Source organism: Falco naumanni, chromosome 7, assembly GCF_017639655.2.
Source record: "Falco naumanni isolate bFalNau1 chromosome 7, bFalNau1.pat, whole genome shotgun sequence".
Taxonomy (NCBI): domain Eukaryota; kingdom Metazoa; phylum Chordata; class Aves; order Falconiformes; family Falconidae; genus Falco; species Falco naumanni.
In genome coordinates, this window is record NC_054060.1 from 33,258,113 (window position 1) to 33,267,928 (window position 9,816).

The following is a 9,816-nucleotide window of genomic DNA, read 5'->3' on the forward strand; positions in this document are numbered from 1 at the left end:
GCTGGCCAGCCCCGGAGGCTCGGGGCACCCGCTCCCGGGGCTGCCTTGGGGTTCGCGGCCTGCCCGGGTGAGGCCGGCACTGGGATTAGGCTCGGGCCTTGGGGCCCGGTCGGCCTAGGCCGGTGCTCCCGCTCTGCCTGGGCACCGGCGTTGGCGGGCGCACGTTTCGCTAGTTGCACGTATGAATACTCCAGCAACGGCACCGTTGCCCTGAAATATCTCACTTTGCCGCCTCCCGCGCCCTCCTCACACCCCAGGAGACCGTCGCGGTAGTGCTTTGTTTGATCAGCCCAAACGTGACTGGGCAGAGCTGCTGCCCACACGGACACTGCCAGTGGTGTTTAGTCTAGGGAGTGGTGCCAGCAGTGTTTTGGTGATGCTGTGTTGCAGACCACAGAACGGCCCAGGAGCTTTTGCTCTCCCTTTCAAAAGCAGCGTGAGGGACGTTTGCGTAGGCAATGTCAGGCCTTGGACTGCTTTGTGCAACTGATAAGAGCAGAAACTCGGTAAGACAGAGAAGCAGTCTCAAGCAATCTCCGCTGCTGTTGGCGTTAAATCTCTGTTTTAAGAACCCACTGCTAGTAGAACAGCAACAAACAAATCCTTCAGATGTGAGGTTTCTATTAACATGCACACATGACCCCTTAAAATACAGAGAAATAATGGATTTTTCCTTTTCTTAGGTGAAGGCTTTACAGGACTGTTGTACGACTTGCTCAATTTCGTTTGCTAGTTATTTTTCAAGGAAGTGACAGGTCTGGACTTAAAAAGGAAAATCCAGCAACTACTCTACATGTCCTAATAAGATTCTTTAATTAGGAAGAAAATAGACTCTGGGGTTACAGGCTTCCATGTATGAATTGCTAAGTTCTGAAATAAAGTAGGAGAGAGTAAAATGCCTATTTGAAAGTAAGTGAATGATAAGGGTTTTATTCAAAATAATGGTGGAAATACATAAATTTTGATAACTAAATTAGTCTCTGTATCCTTTTATTTTTTCTTTTCCAAGACTCTGTTCAGAAAGATTAATGCATATTTCTACTTACATTGGCTTTTTGTGTCCTGCAGTAGCTCTACAGATCTGTTTTAGACACTTCTATCTGCTCTACAGAAGTGTTCATACACATAATTTTGTTCAAGTGTTTAATGGGGTTTTGTGTGTGTTTTCAGGCACCAGAGGACGCTTGTGGGCCTGAGCAGGACTGCTGTGGCCTACTGACAATGCTGTTAAGTTCACTGTCCTTGGATATTTCAAACAGCAAGAGGAAATAAATGTCTTGTCAGTGTAGTGATGTCCCAAATTCTGTTCTCATTTGCCACATTGCAGCAGTGTGATTGAAAGCGTCTGAGCTGCGAGTTAGGGTGATATCTGTGCTGAGAAGATGATCCAGCACCAGCAAATGTTGTTAGAGAGGGTGAATATGATCTAACATCATGAAAACGCTTACCTACGATGAGGTTGCAGGTACCATGGAAAAAAGTCTATTTTGTGTGCTTTCTAAAACACTGCTGACATTTTGTGCTCCGCTTCCGATACTGTTGAACCACTTCCAAACTCAGAAGGTCCTAGTTCTGATGTTGATCTTAACAGTTCTTTGTCCATAGCTAGGATCTGTCTGACCAAAGGTACTTATGGTTAGGACAGACACCTCTGAGCTGATGCCTTTGATGTTGATGGAGAGGAAAAGGCATTCCAGTGGTGGGATTCAGCTCATCCTAAAGTAGATTTCTAAAACAGGTCAGGTGAATTGTGCTTTGGAATTGCCATCACCCCATTAAATATAAGGACTTCAAGCATAATTTGTTCATCTCAGAGGCGTAACCCCACTGTCACTCTCTGAAGTTAGGTGGAAGGTGTCCTATGGCCACGACTGAGATGTTCTCAGTCTGAGTGCCAGCTGTACCTCTTAGTTGTCTTATTTATTGTCTTTATTATGACAACAGCTGCTTTTACAATGGATGTTCTGAACCAGAAGTGGCACCTTTCTTTAAATAGCTTTAGGTGCATTTTATTTCTTAGATTTCCTCACACTGCTTTTTGAACCTCTAGCAGCCCTGAGCACCCTCCTGCCATTGCAAACCACACCTTCTGAAGTAGGAATGGGGCTTGAACACAAGCCTCATTGTTTCTAGTTCTTTGTTCAGTAACTCTGTGACCTTGGGGGTTTTTATGGCTGATTTATTTATTAAGAAAACGGCACTCAGTTATGAAGCTTAGTTCCATTATCTGTGAAAAGAAAGAGAGCAGTTGATGGCCTTCCTCTTTTTCTCCTAAGTATTTAAGGCAAGTACCTACACATTGATTTAATTTCATGGTTGCTCTACATTAGATCTGAACTCAAAGAAAACCTTGGTGGAAAATGGACATCAAATCGTGCTGTGTTCCCTGTCATAATAAAGGTGACATCCCAGCTGCACCAGAAATAAGGATGTTGGAGATAGAATATTGAGTTGTACTTAAATCTGGGCAATAAACCGTAGGAGCAGGTCAATGCTTAACAATGAAGCATTCTTTTGTTTTTCTCAAAGAAAGGGAAGTAGTCTGACATGAGTGTTTGACATTCAAGTAGAATTCCTTCCAACTAAAATATTGTCTATTGTTCTTCATTTATCAACAATGATTCTTTAAAAAAATTACCCGGTATGTAACAGTGACCACATTACTTGAACTCTGAGTTTGGCAGCAAAGAAATAATAAAATTATGTCTCTTTTCCCTTTCAACTTGTCCAGGTCAAGAATAAACAAGATACTCTGGAATCTGATTTTTCAGGTAGACAAGTAAAGGTTTTTCATGGGCCTTGTCAGTATTACGGCCTCAAGGGCATCCCCCTTCCTGGGGGTTTGCCCATTTGGGCTCAGGGACAGCTTTGATGTTGTGCAGTCGATGGCTGACCAGCACAACCATGCCTGCTTCACCTTCCACTTACCCCATCGCCATGGACCTGTCTGGAGATCTGACTCTCAGCTGAACCTGGTCACTGTCACCAAAACATCTCTGCTTGCTTTGCTCAGGTACTGTTGGGCTGTGCCTTTGGCAGTGAGGCCACCCTGCTGTCCTCCCCTTTCCCACCCAGCCGACCTTGCTGTCACGCTCAGTCCCCGGCTCCCCTCCCCTTCTGGGCCAGTGTCCAACTTTGCTGTTTCTTGACAGCTGGGTGTGAGAGCACGCATGCTTCTTGTGATGGAGAGCAGGGATCCCTGTGCTGGTTTTCTTGTCTTTGTGATGCTTTAAGGATAAAGAGGGGGTATGAACAAGTGCCTGGATATGAAGATTCATGAACCCAGCTACAGGATTCTGTTCCCAGGCTGAATGTCCACAGTTTTAGTACTTTGAGTGCTGTACTCGTGCAGCTGTACTGGGTCAGGAGCTGAACTAGCACCTCCCCAAGGCTGCTCCAGCTGCTCTAGCTGAGCTGGGATCTCTTCAGAGCCCAGTCATGAACTGTGTGGGCAAAGATGCTGTCATTCAACTAAAGCAGCAGCTCAAATACAGACAAGATGACAGCAAGGATATACATGCAAGTCTGAAACTTCTGCACTGAACTCTGCATTTCAGGAGGAAATGCAATGTGCTGGCAGAGGTGGAAATACCAACTCTGTCCAAGTTCCTGAAGCTATAAAAATTATACAAGGTCATAGGCACGGAAAGAGAGGAATTCAGTAAAACCAAAATGTATGTGTATGCATCAAATGGTGTTGTTCAGTTCCCACTGAGGAAACTGGCTGTTTAATGGTAGGATTGGTGCTCAGAAAGGGAACCTTCCGTGTAAGATGGTCCATGTGGAAAAACTGCGGTTTAGAAAGTGTTGTAACAAGAGAAATCACAAGGGGGTAGTGTTGTACAGCACTCCAGCGTCTCTGCAATTCCCACAGCAGTGACCCTGGGCCATAAACCAAGTGTATTTTACCAGAGGAAGATACAAAAGTCACTGCCTGCATCTCTTCTGACAGCAGTCCCTGGGAGGATAACATTTTTCTCCGGGTGAGACAAGGACTTGTAGCGTCAAGATCAATACAGCATCAGAATTGCCATCTCCATCTTTGTAGCTATGTTGAAACCAAGTGTGAAATGACAATGGGAGAGGTTTGCCAGGTTAAAAAAAAAATCCACAGAAATCTGCGAAGTATGAGTCAATCATGACAATATTTATTACATTTCTTGGTCTTACCTTTTTTTCCCCCTATTATAGGTATAATCGTGTGACTTTCTGATAACTAACTGGGAGCTGACTTCTCTTTCCTGTGTCTACTGTCAATGGCAGTAAGAAATCATGACTCAGCAGGAGGAATAAAAGGTGTGTTGGTAACATAATTCAAGAATGCTCCTTCTAGTAAGGAGCTCTTGAGCTTTTCAGGAAGAGTTTCTTTCTGTCTTTGCTACTCTGCCAAGATTCCTCACACTTCTCCCAGTCCCATGGGACACAGCAGCCCTCAGTGTATTGGGGGGAAAAAAATGGAAAGAGCAGAGGGAATCTCCCCACCTTTCTGTTGAACCCGGGCTTGATGTGTGCTTAGAAACCCAATGAAAATGTACTTCAGAGCAGAGATACTTATTTAGAGGTGATTTCATAGAGGATTGATTCCACTACGTCTGGCATCTGGCCTGCAAAGCTAATGGGGAACGATTAATTTAAAATGATGTGCCACACTGTGAATAGCTGGAGACAGCTCTTCCCAACCTTCTATTGAAAAGGCACAGAGAAGGAAGGGTTCAACGTGCAACTGCAAATGTAATGTACAGGAAAGCTCAATGTGTGGCTGCAAAGCTAAGTCGGTAGCTAGGATCTCAGCTGGTGTATATAGACCCAACTCCACTGAAAACAGTCCCTGGCACAGAAGGGAAAGTGCTGTGAGAATTATGCATGTTTGGCTTTCTCATCCAGCTGGTTGCTCGTTCCATCATTGTTTGGTGCTCTCAGTATTGCACAAGGAGATGTTTTCACTTGAGCAAGTCAATATGTTGTTCTTCTTCATGAACTGCTCACCCACACATGCTGACCCATCCCACTTTATTGTGTGAAAGGAGCACGCTGGCAGGAAATTCAGGCATACTTTCTTGCAATAACAGCCACCAACAGTTTTAGGCTCAGTTTGACCACTTCAGTTGAGTTTGTTTTGTAGCTGTCAAGCAAAAGGAGAATATAGTTCCAGTGTATTAAAAAGTCATGTGACACTCTTTTTAAGTGATCTTGCTAAAAACTGTACAATAGACTGACTAAAACTACAGCCTTTTCAAAAACCCAGTAGTAATCTACCTGAAACGGTTTAAAATATCATTTAGCATATTTGTTCATTGAAGTCTGATAATCTTTTTAGAAGGTCCTTTGCTAGTTGCTGGTTTTCTTTTGCTGATAGACTCCCTACGGTATGAAATATTTGGTGGAGTAAGTGCCCTTACAAACTGTGGAGGATGTAGAAGGTGGGGATGGAAACTTATTTTAAAAGTGGAGGATTGGAAGGAGGAGTTAGGAAATTATAGACACATCAGCTTATCTTCAATTTCCTGAAAAATCCTTGAACAAATAAACAATTTGTAGGTGTTTTAAGAGAAAACAAGATTAGTGACAGTCAACATGGATTTGTCAAGAACAAATCATGTCAAACCAATCTCATTTCCTTACATGACAGGGTAACAGGCTTTCAGACAGAGGAGAAACAGTTCAAGTTGTTAAGTCTTGATGTTAGTTAGACTTTGGTGGGACATTCTCCTAAGCAAGCCAAGGAAACATGGTATGCGTGAAGTTATAAAGGACCGAGTACAAAGTGTTTCAGAGAATAACACTCAGTGGTTCACCAGTAAAGTGTAACAGATATTCTATGAGATCTGGTGTATTATTTAATATTTTCAATGGACCAGAAAGGATATTTTTTATATTTGGAGGCAAAGCCATGCAAGAATGGCTTGCAAAGGCAGGGCCAGAGTTGCAAAGGATCTTGAGAAATACAGAAGTACACTGTGTTAAGGATGAGCACAAGATGCTAGGCTTAGGAAGGAACAGCTACACAAATACAGGCTGGAGAAGAACTGGAGAACAGCTGGAGGTCTTTGGAAAAGAGCACGAAGAGGAGCCCTTGCTCTCCTTTAGCTGTCAGGAAGCACCAGCTGGAGCCCAGCTTTGGGCTTTGCTCTAACAATAGGGGCTAATTCAGAAGCGTGCAGAGTAGCACAGAGCAGTGCACAGAGGGCTCTAAAACAGGACCTGTGAAGGAAAGCCGAGCGTGCTGGCGTTCTTCAGCTTATGAAATATTCAACTAACACTGCACACCATCATCTTTTCTTCATGTCCGTGGTGGACAGGACGAGAAGTACTGACCAAGAGAATGATGGAAAATATGTTAACTGTGCGGACAGTGAAATCTTGCAGTGAGCTCCTGGAGAGAGTTATCATGGAAAGGTTTTAAAAACAAAAAACATAAAGCTGATCCTGCCTTGTTAAACAGGAATAGATTAGAGAAGGGTCTTGAAGTCTTTTCATATTCTTTTATTAAAAGTTCCAGCAATATAATAATCTTTTATTGTCAAAAGTGGATTTTGCATCACAGACACGTGGTCAAAGAGGAAGCTAACACCATATCACTCACTACATTAACTTCACTGTCAGGACACTGAGAACAGAACTAGCAAAGTATTTTGTGGCCGCTAATGTAATTATATTAGAAGTTACATTACACTGAGTATTAAACAAATGTTTCAGTGTAAGATGGCATACAAAACTGTTGCTCGCTTCTCTTATATGACACTTACAGGGGCAAACTTCCCCTTCAGCAGGGCTCCCTCAGGGAGCAGAGAGGGAGAATAGCTGGCCTGGGACGTGAAACTCCCGCTTGCTCCACACCACGCTGCGGCAATGCTGATCTTGCCACTCTCTCTTCATCATGGTGTAGATATTTAAGATAACTAGAAACAGAAACTCCAAAATGCTGCAGGGAATTAGGCAACTTAAAACATCATCCTTCTTAAAATTTATTACTGTGCATGCCTAAACCCATTTTTATTCACTTAAGATCGGTACATGCAGTACTTGTATTTGATTTGCGACTATTCATGACCTTAAGCTTAGATGTGGGTTTAAGTATATTGCTGGCTGGGATCTCAGTTTTGCCTTGATTTTTCTCCCATTCACACTGAATCAAATCCTGATGCTGCTGAACAATAACTTAGCTCTGATTTCCCTGGGGCAAAAATTCAACTCATACTGCCTATTCTGCACTGAGGCTTAGCTGGCTCATGCAGGGCTAGAGATAGGCAGTGGCATTTTGCTTTTAGTGAGGAAATACAAGTTTCCACATTCCTTTCTGAGGCAGAAAAGTGCTGCCTGCAGTGCTCAGAATAGTTCAAGGGAATTTTTTTAATGCTTTCAAAAATATCCTCCCAGTGAGCCTTGGCAGTATCTCCTGCACCACCTGCTAGTGATACTCAGGAAATCAGGAGCGGCTGGAGGAGGATGGCTGGAGTAAAAGTTGCCTGGGAATCTCACCTTTACTCTTGTTTTGATGGTCAGCAGACCCAAAATTCAGATTTAGCTGAATGTTCAATCTTGTTTTGCTGTGTATCCTCCCTGAAAGGAAAATAACAAGACTCTTGATGTTTTTACTCTGTTCTTTCACTGATGCCCTATCATGACTCTGGACAAAACTGTTTCAGTTACAGTCTTGATCTAAAAGTTGTGCATTGGGAAAAAAACTGACTGCTCCAGCATTTGCAACAAACAGATGACATTTAATGGTAAAGCTGTCAACACAGCAGTGGACTTGTACAGGGGGAAAATCTTTCTCCACTACATGACTGCTTGTTTTAGTCTCTTTCCTGCTTTCTTTCTCCTGTCCTTTAAAAGGGATAGCAGCTTCTACATTATTCAAGGTATTTTGAATACGTATTCTGCATTGCCTAAGCACTGAATGAGCACTGCTAGCCAAAACCAAAACTGTGGGCATTTCAGGGGCAGATCCTGAAAATGTGATGGGGATACGAAAAAGGAGAACATAGCTCATTTTAACCCATGCTAATAATCTATTTAGCCCCATGTTTGCATATAAAACCTCTGCCTACTGCTCTCCACTTCAGTGTGCATTGCGTCCCGTAATTCAACAGAAGACCAAGTAGCCAAAAGTCTGACTGGAGAGTTGCTTAACCAAAAATCTTAGGATAGAGGATGGTTTGTTGATCCTTGGCTTCCTGGATGATCTCTGCATACCAGCTCTGCTTTGTGCATGCACAGGGTAACCATCTAGCACAGCTTGCGCAGTGCTTCTCCCCAGAACATCAGAGCTATGAAACACGTGCTTGGTGAGGCCAAAGGGCAGCCAGAAAGCTGCGAAGCTGAACTTTGTGTGTTGCATTGGCTCAGCAGACAGGAGGTGAGGCTGAGGGCACAGCTGGATGGAGAGCAGCCGTTGGTTAGAGGTCACGCTCAATGTGTAAGCTGTGTACAAGTTTGTCAGGATCCTTCATCAAGAACAAGGTCTCCAGAAATCCCATGCAAACCTTAAAATCCAAAAGGCCAATAATGCTGCAATGTGCCTTTGAAGAAATGGTTAGAAGATAGCCTTATTCAAGAGGTAGAGATCTAAATCACTCTTAAACCTCTTCTGTAATTACAGTTGGAAAAGATTTGGATCCAATTTGGTCTATACGTCATTTTCACATTTTTGGGTAATGGCTGTTCTGCTCTGTGGATATGCATAATGATAACAGTACCTCTTGTTCCTTGGCATAGCAGGAAGTCATCATGCAGCAGATAGTAGAACAAGGGATAGTTTATCCTGCAACATAACCACTTACTAGAAAGCCCATTGTCAAAGTCTCGTTAGATCCATTGGGAGAGCACAGGGGAGAGCTTTGCGGGCAGTGGCATGGTGGCAGGGTGGTGGGACTGCTGGAGCCAGTGTGATTCGGTACTCACCACCGGCTTGACTGGAGGGAGCCTTCAGGAGGGTTCAGGGTGATGTCCTGGGAGCAGTAGTGACAGCCATTCCTCCCTCTGCCCCATCACTCAGTAAGGATGAAGATTATGGATAGATGTTTAGAGTGGCCCTTTCATTCCGAGACTGGAAGACAAGGGCTTCCTGCAAACAAATCCTCATTGGGTTTTATCCTGTGGGATGTGCCAGAAGTGGAGTTTGCAGGAGATATCCTAGTGAGGCTTCAGTGCATGTCCAGTGTAAGTACTGAAACTGAGATACAATGCAAGGTAAGTTTTACCTGTGCCTAAGTGATAACCCTGCTTACACTACAAGATAGCAGTTGGTTTGTCTTAGGCCATATATCGACTATTATATGGCACAGAGACACATGAGAGTATTTTGAAGTGAGATCAGGAACTGCAATTTCCTGATATGTGGGAATGGCCAAGTGTCTGCACCAGAACTGGCCAGGTGCTTTGGTGCTATGAAGGAGCGTCGGATGCTGGAGGCACCAGCCGCAGTTACACAGAAACTCTCAAGTCCTCTGCAGGCTCACAGCTCCTCCGAGCTCGCCCCAGCCGCCGTGCTGAAGGATCCTTGATTATTGCCTAATTTGAGCCTAGGGAATCAGCCATAACAAGTAGGTGATTGAATGAATCATGCCTTGCTTTTTCTTCCCCAACACAGCAATTGACTCACATGTGTTCATTACACAGACTTGTTTGGCAAATAATTTATGCACATAATTTCAGGTCGGTAATTCATTCATATGCAGCCTGGGTGACTATTTAGCAATTGAAATGAGAAAGTCGAGATGTTTTGTTTGGGCTCACAAGTTTTTGTTTCTTGATTAAACTCTCAAAAAGCTCATGTCAGTGAATTCAAGATGTAATTTCTGCATTTATCCTCTA